Source organism: Rattus norvegicus, chromosome 8 (genome assembly GCF_036323735.1).
Source record: "Rattus norvegicus strain BN/NHsdMcwi chromosome 8, GRCr8, whole genome shotgun sequence".
NCBI classification, from domain to species: domain Eukaryota; kingdom Metazoa; phylum Chordata; class Mammalia; order Rodentia; family Muridae; genus Rattus; species Rattus norvegicus.
Genome location: NC_086026.1, coordinates 131,059,132 through 131,079,208, shown reverse-complemented (window position 1 = coordinate 131,079,208; position 20,077 = coordinate 131,059,132). Strand labels below are relative to the sequence as shown.

At 45.7% G+C, this 20,077-nt stretch overlaps 1 long non-coding RNA gene across 9 annotated transcripts in view; it reads right to left on the bottom strand.

Moving 5' to 3' along the window:
* The window catches only part of LOC103690480 (uncharacterized), a 113,303-nt gene extending 108,627 nt beyond the window's left edge, over positions 1-4,676 (bottom strand). For 8 of the 9 annotated variants that reach the window (XR_010054544.1, XR_010054542.1, XR_010054545.1 and 5 more), the window contains exons 1-2: positions 4,281-4,676; positions 21-69 (exon numbers count right to left, since the gene is read on the bottom strand). This is a non-coding gene — a long non-coding RNA (uncharacterized LOC103690480). The remainder of the gene's footprint in view (positions 1-20; positions 70-4,280) is intronic. The other variant, XR_010054543.1, reaches the window with a different exon arrangement.
* Positions 4,677-20,077: the final 15,401 nt, after the last annotated feature.

Here is a 20,077-nt window from a genome sequence, read left to right as displayed (position 1 = left end):
ATTTAGTTTTCTGAACTTACAGTTTGAACTACTCTCAGGCAGAAGGGCGGCAGTGGGACCAGTCAATACCTGCAAGACCAAATCAGTCAGAGCGTTAGCAGTTAGGGTTGTCTGCAAACCTGTGAGTATCTGGAGAACAGTCGAAGTAGTTTGACCAGAGCAGATGAGCTCTGAACTGCATCTGAGCAAAGTTACTCACAGTATTTTGACTCTAAGCATTCAAATCCATCCTAAAAAAAGTGACATTTTGAGACACTAAAAAAAGTCGGAGGGTCTTGATGGTCCAGAGATAGCCCAGCTAGATGGAACCAGAACCTACTTGATGGCCCAGAGATAGCCCAGTTAAATGGAACCAGAACCTAATATTCATGGAAAGACACAAATAAAAATGCTTATGACAACCCCAGAGTCTCCTCAAAATGAAAATCAACTAACCCTGAGCAGCAAATTCATCTGTGTGGGATGCGCATGCATGTGGCAGAATGTGCACGCAAAGCGCATTCTTGAATCCTGCAGAAATGTCTGTGCAAGTATTTAATGCCACTCCAAAGGAAAGGAGCTGCAATTGCAAATGTTGGGTTGGGGAGTGCTGGCTTGGGGCTTCTGTGTTTTGTTTGTTTCGAGACAAGGTCTGGCCTTGAACAGGAATCCTCCTTGTTTCGATTTCCAGTCTTTCAAGAGTGCTGCAGTCACAGGCATGTGCTACCACACCCAGTTTTCAGTTTTTGTTTTTTTTTTTAAGTAAAGCTACTTTTTACTGTCAGACACAGTCTTGCACACACACGCGCGTGCGTGCACACACACACACACACAGAGGAACATGCACACATTCATGAGAGAAAATAAAAATGTATCAATTTTAAAAAGTAATGAATAAAAATGTATCAATTTTTGAACACATAAAAATCTAAAATTCCCTGAAATGACTGATTTGCAAACTGGGTTTTCATCAAACTACTTATAAATCTTAGGTGTGATGTGACATGGGCAGGTGAAAAAGATTCCCAGAGGTCCACTCTAAGTCAGTCGTCAGACACCTCCCTCCCTTTGTCCTTCACACCCCTGAAAAGGATGTGTTCATTAGCAACATCTTTCTCTCTTGGGGTAAAAAATGAGATTTTTTGTCATGCTTTGGCAGGACAGGCATTAGTTCAGCCAGATCGCTGGCTTCATTCAGATGTTCTGGAATGTTCCTCACACAGTGCAGTTTATATATTTACTGTGGGAACTCAAGGCAGTAATATTCTGGAACCTTCTCACGCTGCAATCAACAGCAAGCAGGTAGACAGTGCCAGCTTCCTCAGATCATCGCCGGATGTCTTAGGAAGAGACTCTGTGAAGCATGGCTGCTGACGTACTAGCGTCCAAGCTGCATGCTAGAGCCACCCTGCCCATGTGAGTCCTGAACCTACTGGAATTGATTTTGATTTTAGAATGACCTGCAATCACGGGCAATTTACCTGATTGCTTGTTCCAGTGACTCAAAGTCTTCAAGGTGCTGGGTGGATTTATAGTTGTGTTTTGTAGATTTAAAGGAGGGGAAGATAATGTCAGGGGGAGGGTATGTGTGTTGGGGGGTACAGAAGGAGTTTTGTCAGCTTTGAACTTGAATTATCGCTTTAAAAAGGAACATGCAATTTTCACTCGGAGTAATGGCTGAGGTAAGTGCTAACAGGTCCAGCCAGATCTGGAAATGTGCAAGCTCATTCTAGCAATCAGGTGAGAAATATCTTTTCCCCCTTTAAATAATTCATCTACCTTAGAAATGGAGGGTAGGTAACCAAGAGGGCATCTTTCTGGAGAAAAAGATTTTTTTTTTTTTTTTTTTTTTTAGGAAAGTAAAAATGGTTTAGACTTCTCTTCCTCTTGGTCAGCCCTGATGTTTGTGCAGATAATGTGCAGACGGGTAGCAGTGAGAGTTAGGAATTATGAATTTATAATGCCTCTTTATTCAAAGGGCTTATGACACTTTCTCTCCTATAGATTTGAAATCTTGTCTTTGCAGAGGTGGCTTTCTCTAATCAGATGTGGCACGTCCCGACTCAGTTCTGCGTGATGGAGCTTGCAGTAAAGGATTGGTTCGTCCATTTATTTCTTCTTGTTCTCATGAAGATACCAGGTACTTAACTATCACACGTGCTGGCTTATCCCACATATTACCCGAAAACCTCATCAAAGAAAACAAAACGCTAACAACTCCAAAGCCTTATTTTTGTCCAGAAACATTATCAGGAGATCCAAAGCTTGTGCTGTTTGTTCTCACCATGTCTTTCAGCCTCCCAGACTGTAAAGTTTGGAAGCAGTTCTCACTCTGTGTCTTCTCCAGTAAAATCAGTCTCTCAGAGTTATTACAAATAGTGGTTTGTGGAGCTGACAGGTGAAGTGGAGCAATATTAGGTTTTGAAGCCTGCACAGGAGTTGAAGCCCCCCACCCCCAATATTACTGCACATAGGCACAGGCATCTGGGAGCCTGATGCTGCCTCGCCCTGCACTGCTGCAATTGCAGGGTTCCTTTCCTGGTGTCAGGCAGACGCTCAGAAGAAGGGTGGGGCTCCCTAGTCTTGCAGTGTAATGGCAAAGAGATTATTTGCTGTTAAAAAAAAATGAACTGTTCACATCCTACTTTTCCAATATTCCCCACAAATACATTGAACATAATCGGGTGGTTAAGAGTATCACTGTTTCTAATGTTACAAGGGAGATAAAAAAACCTTTGTGTCAAGCCAAATGAGATGTGTGCACCAGCGTGGATGGTGGTTATGAAAATGAAGGAGGTGAATCTAAAAACCCAGGGAAAATCTTCTAGGGAGGAGACTGATAAGAATGAATATATATATATATATATATACACATACATATGTGTACATATGTATATATATATATCAATATATATTTAGTGGTTAAGGTCTAGAAGTGAAATCTCAGTGTGCTAAGCCCTGCAGGCATCCTTATGAGTCAGCATACCTCTCAACCCTTCAGCAAGTGCAGCTGGAGTAAATGGGTAAGAGCTGTCTTCGGTCACACCCATTTTCTCTCTCTCACCCCCCTCCTCTCTCTTCTCTTCCTCTTTCTCTCTCTCTCTCTCTCTCTCTCTCTCTCTCTCTCTCTCTCATCTTTATGCTGCTTCATGTCTGAACTCAGAGCTTGAATTTCAAACTGCACCCTTCTACCTCTACCAGAAGACAGCTCCAGTGCAGAAGGGCTAGCCTTCAGCTCTTTCCCCAGTGTAATTGGATCAGGGCTTATTTCTTCCTCTAGGGGCAACTCCTACTTCATTTTCTCCCCAGTCTGCATGTTATCAGCTTGACATTCCCTTCAGTGGCATATGACAAATTAAATTGGCCATCACTGTACTCATCAAAGGAGGTTGTCTTCTATTCACCAGAACTGCTTTCTCCAGCTCTGCGCGCTCTCTCTCTCTCTCTCTCTCTCTCTCTCTCTCTCTCTCTCTCTCTCACACACACACACACACACACACACACACTCACAGACACACACTCACACACACACACACCTTGGTATTTATTTATTTATTTATTTCTCTAAGGTTTTGTTTGAAAGGTTATAAGAAATATATGTATCATAAAGCCAAAGATATAGTTGCAAAATATGATTTAACTACCTACATCTGTACTGCCTTGCATTTAAAACAAAAACTTTACAAAAATGCGAATTAAGTTATTTCTCCCATCTTTCCCAGTAATTCAACAGTTCAACGCATATTTTTCTGCCCCAAAGTCATAAAGTAAAAATGATGTTTCCTAGGCGCCTTCAAGTCTCACACATCCTTGGCAGAATAACCTGCAGTACAGGGGTAGATCAGAAACGGTGGGGGTTAGCTGGTTAGCAACATCTACAGCCACTCTGTTTCTTCTCTTCTTGGCATTTCAAGTGGCTTTGGGGGACAGAGTGACCGGACTGACGCAGAGGCTTCGCCCTAGCCCTACCCAGAGCTGATTCTCAAAAGGGCCCCCGCCCCCCACATTCAGACACTCCGAGTGTACCCAGCCTGTGCCAGCTAGCTACAGCTACTGGCTCCTATCTGAGTGTCTTTTCAACCTTTGTCAAGTATCTCAAGACAAGAATTCTTCAAATCAAAGCGCTTTTCCAAATCAGGGACTGGGAAACTCAGAAAAGGAGGCCCAGAAGGCGAGTGACTTCGGACTTGTTCTGCAAGCTTGACTTAGTCATTACACCAAACCTCCCTTGCCTTAGAAGATCCAGGGGTTCCCACACCGTAGGAGGGTATCCCATGCCTGCACTCCCGCTGGGCACTCACCTACTGCTAGAAGAGAAGTCACAATCTGTGGTCTAGACTTCCGCCGCATAGAAGCCCAGCACGCCCACCCGGAGGTCTAGCACGCCTCCGCGGATGGTCGGATCACAGGGTGCGGAGTGTGCCTATTGAGGTGGCCGGACGTCTGGGTATCTGAGCGTGCCCTCTGAGGTGGTCTGATCGCCCGCGCCCGGTAGGGCAATGGGACCTGGGCAGCTGCTGCGAGGAGCGCTCCCGGGCGGGTCCGCGCCGAGCTCGAGCGAGCGGGCGAGCGGAGCGGGAGGGGCCATTTGTAACCGAGCAGACGCTACCACCGCCCCTTACTCGCGGGGGGCGGGGGCGGGCGGTCAGGTGATGGCAGCCCACCCCGCGCCGCCGAGCCGGGTGGTTCCAGCCCGGGAGGAGCCCCCTGGCGCGCTCTGATTGGAACTCCCGCTGCAGTAAGGGGGGTAGGGGAACACGTGACCTCCCGACTGGGCAGCCGGCGCGCCCCACCCGCTATGGGCACCCCATCTTTCCTCCCGGAAAAGCCGGGGAACACATGGAAGGCGGGGTAGCGCGCAAGGTGCAACCAGCCCCTTCAGCTGCAGTGCCGGTTGATCACCGCAGCTGAACCTGGGAAGGCTTTCACACCACCAGCCGGCCTTCACAGTTCTCCGCCCTGCCCTTGGCAGTAGAACCCTCCCTCCTCCGCTGCAGAGCACACACACACACACACACACACACACACACACACACACACACACACACACACACACACACACGCTGGTACTCCGGGTAGACCACTGGCACTTCAAAGTCAAGAGTGACCCCTCCCCACTCTGTCTCTTTCTGCGCACAGGCGAGAGTGAGTACTTGAGAACAGCTTAAGGCGCTGCGATGCATTGCAGACACCGCCCAGTTCCAAGGCTAGAAAACCTTCCAACCCGCGATTAGACCGGGAATGCCTGATAACTCCCAGGTCTACAAGGTTCCGAACTCGAGCCGGCTCCTTCAGCAGAAGGGAGCCACAGTAGAAGGCCCACCTTCCCCAGAGAGGGCAGTGGTCTTCTGAGTGCGAGTCCAGTCCTCAGTCTAGGGGAGCAAAGATCCAATAAAGGTCAAATTAAAACATAAGGCAGTGAAGCCGCCAGGGACGTGCCTCTTGGCTGTGGGAAGCCGGCTATTAACCACCCACGACCGGGCGTTGCTTTTCCCTTAAATGTGAACGCCTTCGGAGTTTCGCGCTGTTCATGCTCCAGTTCTCTGCAGAGAGAGCGGATCCCGCAGCCTCGCACTCCACCTCCCCATGACCCCCCTCCCTCGGTTGCACCATCCTAGATGGCAGGAATTCGGAGAAAATGCGGTGTCACGTCCGCCGCGATGCCCGCAGACGCGTCTGCGCCAACCCCAGCAGCACATGGGGGCCGTGAATCCCACGTCTGCTTGCCACTTGGGCCATACTGTGGGTATACTCATGCGATTATTAGAAGCAAACTATCCCTCTCTACCTGGTTTCTTTCTAATTTCTGTCCAATGGAGTTTTGTACTGGCTTTGGACGTGGATGCGGTTTCTGGCCAAGGCAGACACCGCATAGTCCAAGGCGCAAATGGGGAAGAAGGCGGGACTCTGGCCTTCCGTCCCATTGCGCTCCAACTTTCCTCTCAGCCTCCCTCGACTCAGAGGTTCTTTCTCCAACCCTTTCATGACACATGCATGTCTGGCTTCGCTGGGCACAGGATTAATGTCCAGCAGGTTTGCTTAGTAGGAAGTTTAACTGTATGTAAAGCTTCAGGTATCAGTGCTAGACAGAATTTTGGAGGACTCCAAAAAGCTACCCATGGGAGAGAGGGGCCTGTCAAATTAAGAAGCATCTTATTTTCCAAGCGGATGCCTCGCTGCCCTTCTCAAAACTACTCTATATTAAAAAAGGGGGGGGGAATAATCCATTTTACAGACACACACACACACACACACACACACACACACACACACACACCTTTTTAGTAAGGATCTGGGAAGCTGAGAGAATACTGCTCACTTGTAGCATCACCCGAAGAGATAATTTCTGAGGATATTCGAAGATGTATTATCCCGAATCCTAGACAGGAAGCGGGTGAATGCTCCTTCAGAGCCTCAAGGTTGTGGTTTTGAACTTGAAACTGTAGATCCTGATTTTTTGTTTTCGTCCCCCCGCCCCCCTTCAGTGCTTTATCTTGCACGTCTGGGAATGATTGTGCAGTTAAATCAACACACACACACACACACACACACACACACACACACACACACACACACTGGAGGTGCATGGTATCAGATCCTGGACTTCCATGTGTCCTGCTGTCCTGCCCTTGGGTACCATTGAGAGAGAGAGAGAGAGAGAGAGAGAGAGAGAGAGAGAGAGAGAGAGAGCGCTCCCAGTGTGGTTGACCGGACACACCTTGCAGTGTAGGGTTAGGAATGTTCGTGACAGTGTCTGTATTGGGGTAGGTCCCTGACTACGCCCTGTTAAGAGAATACACAAGGGCCGCGATGAAGGGGGTGACATTGAACTGGACAGGTCAGCGTCCTTCTGCGGCACGATCAGACGTCTGTTGAACTGTGCCTTTGGAGTGACCACACCTTAGGGTTGTGAGAAGCTGCTTTACGGCGACAGGGGTGGGGCATGTTAACAAAGTGCAGAATTTATCCTTATTTTCAACCTGAAAGGGATCTGGAAGTATCGACAGGTTAATTTTGGAAAGCTGCGAAGAGGGCGTGGTGGAATGGGACAAATGGTTTCCCGGGATAAAACGGATTTCGGAGGCTCCCTGTCTGCAGGCACGTCCTCAAGAGCTGCGCTAAGCATTACCATCCCCTTCTATAGCGCAGGCACTGTCCTCCTCTCTTTCCTTCCTTCCTGCTCCTAAGTCTGAATGCCTGCACACTGGCCAGCACCAGTAAGAGTCTGAGCCTGCAGTCTCCGCTCTGTTCATTACTAAAGCGGACCAAGGCCTGCCCGGACCACAGTGCGCCTGACAGGCACCACATTGACTCTGCCATCTCCCTAGAGCCTTCCGTAGGGTTGCTGCGACAGTGAGACCGCTACCTTCTCATTGCCTTCCGCCCCCTCCTTGTTGGGTGTTCACCTCGCGCCCCGCCCACCATCTTCGTCCCCAGCGCACTCTGCTGCACCCCCACCAGGCGCTCGTGTCTGCCCAGGGCTGGCCGCAGCCCTTGCGGAGCATCCATGACAGCGATCCGCGGCTGTCCCAGCTCGGGGTCCACCTACGTGGAACCTGACGACTCCCCAGCGTCCCGGGTTCAGTTGTGGGTAGAGTTCCCTCAAAGCCCTCAGGTGCTCCTTAGGCAGGTCAATGCCCATATGTCTCTGCCCCGTCATCCCTAGTCAGGGGTGTGGGCAAAAGGTTTGGAAGCTCCAGTGTCCCCAACCACCCTTGGACAAAGCCTCCAGTTTTTCAGCTTCCCACTCTGGAGATTCAAGGAGGCCCGGGCAGCGGGGAAAGGACGCGCGTGGAGAGCGCCTCCAGGCGTCGGGCCAGGATGCGGTGCGGGCCGCGCGTCCCAGCCCTCCCCGACGCGGTTGCTCCCGCGCCTGCACCCGCGCTGTGATGCTGCAGAGAGCAGGCCGGGCGGCGCCGGTGGCTCCACACCCACGTGCCTGGGTAAGCGCGCCCTCAGCCAGCCGCTGCTCCTCCGCTGGCGCCGGCGGGATCTCCGCAAAGCCCCACCCTCTCCGCACTCTCAGCCTCCTTGGCGTCTCCGCCGCAGCTTCTGAGACCGGGCGCCGCCTCTGCGAACCGTGCTGGCGAGCACGCTTGCGGCGGTCGCCCGGAGGCCTCACCTCCGCGCTGTGTCCGGGGCTCACCTGGTTCTGTGCGTGGCGGGGTTCGGTTACTGCTCGGGGGAGGCTGCCCACCGCCTCCCGAAAGGTGCACGGGAGGGCGTTCCCGAGGCTCAGGCACGCTCCTTGAAACCCTTCTCCAATTGGCATTCTGCATAGCACCTTCTCTGACAGGACGGCATCCTTTGCCTTGTCGCATTCTTTCTGGGCTTTGCCTCTCTTACACATCAACGCCCAACTCTACATACACCTGATGGCGACGAGGCCAGGCCCTGAATTCTCCTCGCCCACTCCCAGATCCAACACTCCCGCAGTCGCTGACAGCAACGTGAGGGGGTGGCACTTAAAAGCGAGGTAGTATCCCCAAATTTAAGAAATAATCACCTGTCTCTTGTCTTTGTGTATTTCAAGGCGTGTAAGACTACATACAGTTCGCTAGCATTCATACCGTTAGAAAATCAGACCAGAGGATTTTGAGAGAATCTTAGATTCACATGCAGTTCTAAGAAAACTCTCGTTTGGGAGGTGCTGTTTTCTTTCTGAAACAGTCTCATGTTGCCCGGGTTGGCCTGGAACTTAACAGGTAGTCTTAACATCCCCCTCCTTGCACTCCAGAGCTGGGATTACAGGCTTGCATTTACCAGGCCTGGGTATGGTGCTGGGATCGAGCCCAGGGCTTCTTGGGGCTAGGCAAGAACTCTTGTAACAGAGCTACAGCCCCCAGGTCCATAACTGACAGTTGTTGAAACTACAAACAATACCGTATCAGTGGACACTGGCTGAGCATTAATGGACCCCTCCCCATCTTTAATTACTCCTTTACTTCTTTTATTCACCACGAGTGCAATTTTGGGTAGGTACCACCGCTGCTGACTCAGCAAAGCCTCCCTCTCTCTAACAAGCAACCCTGGATAGCACTCCACCTCACTCCAAGTTTTGTCATTTCAAGATTGTTGAAAAAAAATGGAATTACATAGATAGTCACGTAGTCTTTTTCTTTGTCTTTTTATTAGATAAAAGAAAACAACTCAATGTTATTTCCTAGAATTCCGTCCTATTTACCACAGTCAGTCAATCGTTGGTCAATGGATTGCTTTCATGGCCTGAGGGTCTCCAGGGTCATCCAGGGGTCAGCGTTTAGCTGTCAAGCAGTGAAGCACACCTTCAAGGGCTGTTTCTCTATTTTGGTTATTATGGATAAAGATGTTATAAATATCAGTGTGCAGGTTTATGTGGGAACATAAAATTTCTTGGGGATAAATGCCCAGGAAAGTAATTGCTGGGCTGTGTATTAGTATAAGACACCGTGGATGTCTCGTTGAACATCCACATTGCTCGATATACACAGTAGCAGTTTGTACTTAGTACTTTGTACTCAGCACTGTATTTGTTACTTTAGCCATTCCGACAGACATAGTAGTAGCTCAAGAAAATGTTCATTTCCCTGAGCGCCAATGACAGTGAACATCCTTTGAAAACACCGATTTAGTTTTGCTGTAGAGTTTAAAAAAAAAATTAAGATATCTGTTCAAGTCTTTTGCCCACACTCCATTGAGAGTGTCTGGTTTGTCAGTTCATTTGTTTCGTTTCGGTGTTTGGGCCTGAACCCAGTGTCTCATTCACGTCAGGCAAGAAGAGTTCTTTGTGTAGTCTAGAACAGATCCTTTGTGAGATGTGTGCACATGTTTTGTCTGAGTCCCAGCCTCGCCTGTGGAGCCTCTTTTTGGGAATTTGCAGAACAGAAATTTTCAGACTGGAGGAGATAGATGCGGCTTACCAATCTTTCATTTTGGTGTTACGCTGGAGAACTCTTGTCTAACCCTAAGTTTTGATAATTACCCCAATTTTAAGAGTATATTTGCCTATTTATTTATTTAGTGTGGGGGGCATGCAGTTGTTACAGTAACAACAAAACCCAGGAGGTCTATTTATGTGGGTCTGCTTCTGTGGTCTTCATTCTGCTTCATCAGCCTGTGTCTATCTACCCTTCACTAGCGCTGTGCTGTCTCACAGCTAAATTGTAAGCTTTTGTACCAGGTAAAGCATTTCTCTCATTTAATTGTTCTTTTCTTAAGGATTGCTTTAGCCACTCCATATATACTACAAAGAAAGCTCTCTCTCTCTCTCTCTCTCTCTCTCTCTCTCTCTCTCTCTCTCACACACACACACACACACACACACAGAGAGAGAGAGAGAGAGAGAGAGAGAGAGAGAGAGAGAGAGAGAGAGAGAGAGAATTTTGTTAGGAATTGCATCAACTATAGATTAATTTGGAGGAAAGGGTTTTTTTTTTAACATTGCTTCTTTTTGAGTATAGTATATCTCGTGTTACTTATGCCTTCATTTTTTTAATTGTCATTTTAGAATTGGCTTAAATTTATACCTAAGGATTTTTTCTCTTTCTTTTTTCTTCCTTTTTTTTTTCTTTTTTGAAAGTAGCTGTAAATGTTAATCTCATTTAAAATTTTGGTTTCCATACAATCATTGTCAGATTAAATATCCATGTCTAGGTTGGAGAAAGGGCTCAGCTGTTAAGAACACTCTTGCTCATCCAGAGGACTGGAATTCAGTCCAATACCCAAGACTGGCAGCCCACAAGCCCCTGTGACTCCAGCTTCAGGGGATCCGACCTTGTTGGTACTGTACACAGGTGCACAGATCCCCACAAAGACACACAGTTTTAAAAATGTAGCTTAAAAAACTTACAAATTAAACTTATCATTGTAACCATTCAGATCTTACTTATCGCATGTAGGAGTTCCCTGAAGAGGCAATCATGCTATCTCTGAAAACAAGGGACATTTGCTCTCTTCCTTTACATCTGCACCCCCCCCAAACCTGTCTTACTCCAGTGACTACAAGCTCTTTGTTGGGCAAGAATGCTGACATAAACAACCTACCTCATTCCTGATCTTCTAGCAAAAAATCATTCACTATGAAGAATTCTAGATGTTTTTTGGTCTTTTCCATGATTTTATAATATGACACATTGTTATTATTGGTTCTCGGATACAGAATTAAAGTAATTTACCAGTGTATATCCCAATGGGCAAACATGTATTAATAATAATTATACATATTTAGGTTAAATTTTGTTATGGATTTTCACATCTAAGTTCATGAAAGATGCTGTCAGGAATGTAACTACTGTTTTCCTTTGTTTACAGTCTATGATTGTTATAGTATATGGTTACAGTTTTATGATTAGCGCCTCATGAAGTTAATTGGGAAGTGTTCGATCCTTTTCTGTTTTAAGGAGTACCTTATGTGAGCATATGCTAATTCTTTATGTTTTCGTAGAATTCTCTTCTATAATCATTTGGCTGTGGAAATGTTTTAAATAAACTTAGATTGTAAATTCAATTTCTCTTAATGGTTATAGGAATACGTGATATATTTAATGTTTGTTTAATGTTAGTTTTTAGTTTGAGGAAAATTATATTACTTTCTAAGTTTTAAAGTTTCTTCTGGGACCAGAGAGATGGCTTAGTAGTTACGAACACTCGCTCTTCCAGAGGACCAGGGTTCAGTTTCCAGCACCCACATGAAGGCTGACAACCACCTGTAGTCCAGTTCTAGGGGATTCAATGCTCTGGCCTCCTTGGGCTCTCATGGACAACCCAAACACAGATATATAATTTAAAATAATAAAAATAAATTCTTAAAAATAAAAACTACAATTTCTTTTAATGAATGGAGCATGTAGTTCAGAGTAGCATCCCCTGTGTGTTAATGTTTGTGAGTTAATGTTTGTGAGTTAATGTTTGTGAGTTAATGCTTGTGAGTTAATGCTTGTGTGTAATGCTTGTGTGAGTTAATGCTTGTGTGTTAATTCTTGTGTGCTAACACTTGTGTGCTAATGCTTGTGTAAGTTAATGCTTGTGTAAGTTAATGCTTGTGAGTTAATGCTTGTGAGTTAACACTTGTGTGTTAATGTTTGTGTGAGTTAATGCTTGTGAGTTAACACTTGTGTGTTAATGCTTGTGTGAGTTAATGCTTGTGTGTTAATTCTTGTGTGCTAACGCTTGTTTGTTAATGCTTGTGAGTTAATGCTTGTGTGTTAATGCTTGTGTGAGTTAATGCTTGTGTGCTGACACTTGTGTGTTAATTCTTGTGTGCTAACGCTTGTGTGTTAATGCTTGTGAGTTAATGCTTGTGTGTAATGCTTTTGTGAGTTAATGCTTGTGTATTAATTCTTGTGTGTGTTAATGCTTGTGAGTTAATGCTTGTGTGTTAATGCTTGTGTGTTAATGCTTGTGTATTAATTCTTGTGTGTGTTAATGCTTGTGAGCTAATGCTTGTGTGTTAATGCTTGTGTGAGTTAATGCTTGTGTGCTGACACTTGTGTGTTAATTCTTGTGTGCTAACGCTTGTGTGTTAATGCTTGTGAGTTAATGCTTGTGTGTAATGCTTTTGTGAGTTAATGCTTGTGTATTAATTCTTGTGTGTGTTAATGCTTGTGAGTTAATGCTTGTGTGTTAATGCTTGTGTGTTAATGCTTGTGTATTAATTCTTGTGTGTGTTAATGCTTGTGAGCTAATGCTTGTGTGTTAATGCTTGTGTGAGTTAATGCTTGTGTGCTGACACTTGTGTGTTAATTCTTGTGTGCTAACGCTTGTGTGTTAATGCTTGTGAGTTAATGCTTGTGTGTAATGCTTTTGTGAGTTAATGCTTGTGTATTAATTCTTGTGTGTGTTAATGCTTGTGAGTTAATGCTTGTGTGTTAATGCTTGTGTGTTAATGCTTGTGTATTAATTCTTGTGTGTGTTAATGCTTGTGAGCTAATGCTTGTGTGTTAATGCTTGTGTGAGTTAATGCTTGTGTGCTGACACTTGTGTGTTAATTCTTGTGTGCTAACGCTTGTGTGTTAATGCTTGTGAGTTAATGCTTGTGTGTAATGCTTTTGTGAGTTAATGCTTGTGTATTAATTCTTGTGTGTGTTAATGCTTGTGAGTTAATGCTTGTGTGTTAATGCTTGTGTGTTAATGCTTGTGTATTAATTCTTGTGTGTGTTAATGCTTGTGAGCTAATGCTTGTGTGTAATGCTTTTGTGAGTTAATGCTTGTGTGTAATGCTTTTGTGAGTTAATGCTTGTGTATTAATTCTTGTGTGTGTTAATGCTTGTGAGTTAATGCTTGTGTGTTAATGCTTGTGTATTAATTCTTGTGTATTAATTCTTGTGTGTGTTAATGCTTGTGAGCTAATGCTTGTGTGTTAATGCTTGTGTGAGTTAATGCTTGTGTGCTGACACTTGTGTGTTAATGGTAGCAGGAATGTGGTGATGTCACTAGGCTCATTTTTGATATTGATGACTTCTGTTTTCGTCTTAGATTTGTTAGTTTTGCTAGGGGTGTGTCAGTTGTATTGATCCCACTAAAGAAGCAGCTTTTCATTTTACACTTTTCTGTTGTGTTATTTCCAATTTGCTTTTCTTTTCATTAATGCATGTTTGTGCACTTGTGTGTGGGTGGATTCATGTGCCCGTGTATGTTGGTGCATGCAGAGGTCATAGAGCAATGTCAGATGTCATCTTCCAGAATGCCATCTATGTCATTTGAGACAGGATATCTCACTGACCAAGTAGGCTGTTTAGCCAGTGAGCTCCAGAATACTGTTGTCTCTACCTCCCCAGAGCCGGAATTATGGTGTGCGTCATCCTGCCCAACACGTTGTGTGGATTCTGAGGATGGGATCTTTAGGGTCTTCATGCTTGAAAGCATGTGCTTTGCTGACCGAGGCATTCCCTAAGTCTCTTATTTTGAATGATATTTTTTTCTTCATATTTTCTCCTCTACATCTTGCTTTGGGTCCACTTGACTATGCTTTTCTAGCTTCTTGAGGGAGGAACCTGCATTATTGGCTTGCAATTTTCCCCTTCTGCTGTAATCATCCAGTGCTGTAAATTTCCCTTCTGGCATGGCTTTAACTGTGTCTTGATATTTTTGATAGGTGTTTTCATTACCGTTCAGCTCTAATATATTAAATTTCCTTCTCAGACATCCTCTTTGGCCTATAAATTTTATTTATAAAATAATTTTATTTATAAATGCGTCGTCTAAATTCCAAGTGTTTGAAGATTTTTTCCTGTCACCTTTGTTATTGATTTCTAGTTCGATTCTACCGTAGACAGAGAATACAGTTAAAATTCAATTATTGTAAGTTTGTAGATGTTTTCCTATAAGTTTCTAGAGGGTTTTCCTATGAGAAGAGATAGGCTCTTTTGGCTCTTGAGTGAAATACACACACACACACACACACACACACACACACACACACACACACACACGTATGCAACACCACTGCTGTTGAATGAAGAGTGTTCCACATTGGTTACTTTCTCTAGTTTGAAACATTTTTTCCTGAGTACTCACAAGAAAGTTATGAGACAAAGTGTTTTTTTGTTTGTTTGTTGTTGTTGTGTGTCCACCATCAAGGTTATACACACAGTAAAAGATTGCTGGGGAAGAGGAGACCCTTCCTTGGCATTTCCTGACAGCTGCACTGGGAAGTCCCATGGTGCACCTCACCTCCCATGCTATTTTAAGTATCCCTCACTCAGCTCCAGTAACTCGCACCTGTGCTTACCAAGCTAGACTTGAGTCGAACCACTTCTTGAGCCCATTGTTGGTGCCCTATGTGGGTGAACAGACATGTATTTGTTCATATGACAAGAAAAGTCCTAAACCTGTTGTCACACAGCAACCAACAGACTGGGGGTGGGGGTGGGGAATAGAATGCCCCCTACTGTAGGTGATTATCTTGCAATGGGGGTAGGGGTGCTGATCTGTCTGGAGTTGGAGTGTTTGTAGGGCAATTCAAATATGGCTACTTTCCCTATGTGGTTGGGAATGTGTGCTTCCTTTCTGCTGAGGTAGCTATTCATTCCCTACTATGGGTGTAAGTCATGCATTTAAGCCTAGGCTGCTATGCTTAGGAGGAGTCCCAGGATAGCCACCTTCTGCTTGGAGTGGCAAGCCTCCTAGATGAATGAGATCTCCCATGTGAATGTCCCCAGATGGCTGCTAACTAGAGAAAGTGTTACAACACCTGAAAGTAGAAGGCATGGGGTCATAAGCAGGCTCTCACAGCAGTTGCAGGACCTCTGCTGTAGGTGATAAGACCTACAACTGAAGTTTAGCTGTCTGCCCAGACACAACTTGCCTGCAACAGGGGAAAGCAGGGGTAGAGTATACCTGGACTAAAGAGCCCTTCCTAGAGTCCAAACACATGAAACCACTTTGAAGACTTGGACAGAGAGGAAGGGAAGAGAGACTAGAAGTGAGGAGATACTCTGCTGCTGCAACCTTTATCACAGAGGAGCGGAAAACCCAAAATTCAGCACATAGATGGGGCCTTAAAACAGGAATCCATAAGGATCTGCCTCTGAACGTCTTGAATTAGGAAGATTTTCCAATAGGAAGTTAAGGAGCCCATCAGCTCATGGGACGTGGGATGGATGGGATGCCTGAGTGTCATGGCAACAGAGAAATGGAGGATGTCATTGTTCTCCCTTCCTCAGAAGACAGGCTGTGCAACCAGGGACAAGAGAAGGAAAATTGCTCCCTTATAGTTTACAGGGGCCATTAGGACATGTGGCTTCTGTACATCAAGGACCAGAAGACAACATAGCAAGGACCAGTGTTACTAGGTGACCTGGGCATGAGAGAGGTGCTGTCTGATCTCAGTTCGTTAGTCCTGGGAAGATTGTGCTCCAAGGAGAAGAGTGAATGCATCAGAGACTTCAGATTTGGTTCTGGGATTTAGTTGCTTTGCTGGTGGTACGATCTTTACAAACTATGAGAGGCTCTGGTGAGTCTGAACGATTGAAGCTGGCATGTGAGCCAGGTTCATAAAGCAATTAGGGAGGGATCAAAGAGGAGGAAACATGATGGATTCTTCTGGGTCACTTGAAAGGAATAGTGGCAAGGTTTGTTTTCAGATGAAATTCTTAGAGAAGAAAAACTGACAAAGAGCCAGACTCTGTGCTAGTGGGCTCCTAGAAGGCTCTAGAGCAGCAGTTCACCAGAGCAGCAGGTCGCCAGGAAGATCCCTGATACCCCAGTAATCATAAAGGCGATTGCTACTGCTCTCAGGTGCTTGCCCAAACTAGACTATGAGTCCCTATTGTTGAGGACACTTCGGTTGCAAGACATGAGGAAATCAGCCTGAGACTGATTAAACTCCTTCTAGCAGAGTAACTATCAGTTCCTGAAGGTGCTGTCAGGCTGTAGGGGAGACTCATTGCCAGTTGTCCTGTTCAGCGACAGACCCCGTGCTACCATCACGCCAGCCAGAAGTGCTCACCTGTGTAATGGCAGCACAACTGGAATAGGTGCAACCAGTTCCTTTCCAGTGAGGTGGGAATCCTGCCCCACAGATGGCAAACTGGTACCGTAAGCCAGGGCACAGAGGTCTTAGGCCCCGGTGCAGAAGCTGCTTGTACTTGTTACGTTTCTGTTGCTGTGATGATGCACCATGACCAAAATCCACTTATACAAGGAAAGCATTTGTTTGGGCTTGGGGTTCCAGCAGGAGTCCATAACTGTTGGAGGAGGCTTGGCAGCAGATGACTGGAGCAGGAAGCTGAGGTATCGGGTCTTTCACCAGAAAACGAAGCAGAGTGAACTGAAAGTGTGGCCAAGGGCATACACTTTGTCTTCTTCCTGCAAAACTCCACCCCTTAAAGGTTCCACAACAACACATCAACCGGACACCAAGAGTTCAAATATTTAAGCCTATGCAGTGTGGGGGGCATTTCTCATTCAAACTACCAAGCTGCTATTGCTGCTTTGCTAGATGAATGTGATGTGTCCTACCACAAAGAACACACAGGTTGAGCATCAATAGCCCCAAACATCCACAACCTCAAATACTTTGATTCTTGACCAACTGCCACGATGCTGTATGCAGAAAACCCCATGGCTGACCTCTGAGGACTCCCAGTCACAGGATGGGTGCACCAACGTACTGTCGCTTTCCGGTGATGTGAGTAACTTGTGTATGAAACATGAGAGGAGAGAACACGGACTTGTTTCACGTTTGAGTCTACAAATCATTGTACCTCGTGGAGGCCAAGTATCCTAAACCCTGAGATCAGCCTGGTTTCTGAGACACTTCTGCCCCAGGCCCTCTAGGTAGTTACTCTGCCTGTGTCACATTGTTGACCAAGGATATCTGCTCGTGACATTTGGAAATTATACTCATTTAGTAGTTATAATTCGCACTTGTTGCTGCTGTGATAAAGCACCTTGACCAAGGTAATTTATAGATGGGATGGTTTACTTTGGGCTATGGCTTCCTCTGGATAGAATATTTCATCCCCATCATGGCCTGGAAGCATGTCAGGAGGCTGGCACGAACTGGGAACAGCTGAGAGCTCACATCTTAAACTGCAAACAGGAAGCAGAGAGAGTGTACTGGGAATGACATATGGCCATCTGAAACTTCAAACTTCCGCCAGCAAGGCCCTACCTCCTCATCCTATGTAAACAACCTGCCAACTGGTGACCGAGTATTCAGATGCCAGAACAACCAGGACAGCTCATTCAAACCACCACACATACCAAAAACCATTCTTTCTGTTGTTGTTGTTGTTGTTCTGTGACTGGCCTGTGGCCTCACTTAAATGTCCCAAATGCTGAATGAAATTACAGGATCTCTTGTTTTAAAATCATTAAGATCTTTTAAGGCAGGCATGGTGGTATGTACCTTTAATCCCAACACTCAAGAGGCAGAGGCAGGCAGGTCTCTGTGAGTTACAGGCTAGCCTCATCCATATATTGTAAGTTCCAGGCCAGAAAAGGGCTACGTAGTAAGGCCTGGCCTCAGAAACAACTAAAAAACCATAATTTTTAAATGGAAAAGTACTGAGCTCCTTTGAGAGCTGCTGTTCTGGCCACACTCACAAAGACAGCCTTATCTGTCACTGTACAAAAGGTCACCTTAATGTCACACCTGGGAAAACCTGTCAGTTGAGTGAGGACTCATACATGTTGAACAGTTTTCTGTGAGGGTATTTTATACACAAACACCACAAATGAGAGGCTGACCTTCCAACCTGCCTTGTAGCTAGCATTTCTGGGAAGCAATGTGCTAATGAACAGTCCCCGGTGCCCTGGAGAAAGTAACCAAGGAAGTAAGATGTCATTGACAAAAGCAGATGGAAAAGGATTCAGAGTCTTCGTGTAACAAATGTTCGCTGAGCGCCAGCTGAACTGAGGCTCTGCACTGTGTGTTCCACAGTGGTTGGATGACTGTCACTCCGGACCGTCTGTCAGTCTTTGAGACCTTGGTTCTCTGGGTTTAGATGGGAACAAGAGTATGGCTAACTTGAGAACCTTCAGGAGGAAGATTGTAGATGGGTTATTAGTGGTTTCTCAAAACTTTAGGGTGATAAGCTGCTAAAAAAGTTTTCAAAATCCCCAACACCTGCAGACTCTAACTTGAAGGAGCTTTTGGTTTTCCTTTCTTTTCTTTTTCTTTCCCGTCTCAACACATGGTGACAGTGTCCATACCCAGAAATCATAACCAAGTCCTCCAAAATCTTGTGTGAATTGTGTGATTTCATCCTTAAATTTCATGTGCCTAAAACACGATAAAGGAAGTTCCCTGATAAATCGATTTGAGAGGCTGTGATGGCCTGCCTTCAGGTTCACTCGCCTCCATTCGGATCACCCAGAAGACACTTCTCTGAGTGTGACTATTCTTGACTGTGTTTCCAGGGAGGTTTAGATGAGGAGAGAAGATCTACCCTGAGTGTGTGTGGGTGGCACTATCCATAGGGTGGGGGCTGTGTACTGAGTATAAAGAGAGTGAGCTGAGCCCAAGCATCCCCTTCTCTGTTTCCTAACTGGATACAATAAGATCAGGCACCCCATTCTCCTGCTACCATGCTGCTTTAGTTAGGGTCTAACTGCTGTGAACAGACACCATGACGAAGGCAACTCATATAAGGACAACACTTAATTGGGGCTGGCTTACAGGTTTAGAGGTGTAGCCCATTATCATCAAGGCGGGAACATGGCAGCATCCAGGCAGGTCTGGTGCAGGAGGAGCTGAGAGTTCTACATCTTCATCTGAAGGCTGCTAGCAGAAGACTGGCTTCCAGGCAGCTAGGACTAGGGTATTAAAGCCCACGCCCACAGTGCCACACCCACTCCAACAAGGCCACATCCCCTCCAACAGGGCCACACCCTCTAATAGTGACTTTCCTTTGGTCGAACATATACAAACTATCACATGTGCCTTCCCCACCATGATGTATATATGCCCTCAACTGTGTACCAAAATAAACCTCCCCTCCCCAAATGACTTTACTCAGGGTTTTTTTTTCCACAGCTTTTACACAACTGATGTGTTCATCTAAAACAGAAAAATTTAACCTATGTCTGGACATAGGGTCATAGAGAGAATCTGGATATTAAATGCCTTGAACTCTTCTGTAGAAGAGATAACTTTTATAAAGCAACGATTTGCTCCATCTGAAAATTGAAACAAAAGCAGATTTCCCTGGCTTCATAAATGGGAGCCTGTGGGGTCTCTTCCTGCTCTCGAATCCTGAGGATGTGCAGGTTGAGGGAAGAGCTGGGAGGGCTGTGTGGGTGTCAGCATTATCTGCAAGGTTTCTCACTCATTCCCCAGTTAAACATAAATGTCTTCTCAAGAAAAACATGACAAGACCCGGATTCTTCAAAGGACCAACACGGATACTTTCGGGTATGTGGTTAGCTGTTAATAATCAGATACAAAAGGACATCAAGGCTGGAGCCCTCCTTTATAATCAATATCTTATAGAAGCAAGAACTGCAATTCCAGGGGCCAGAATTATAGATCTGGTCCTCAGCCTCATAGGAGCAACTGCACAGCAAGAAACTCTGTGACAAAGAAGAAAGAGAAATCATGGCTCTCCTGTAGGAGACCATCCAAACGGGATTGTTGGTCACTCAGAAAAATGCTCCTTAGGAAACTGCTCTTGAG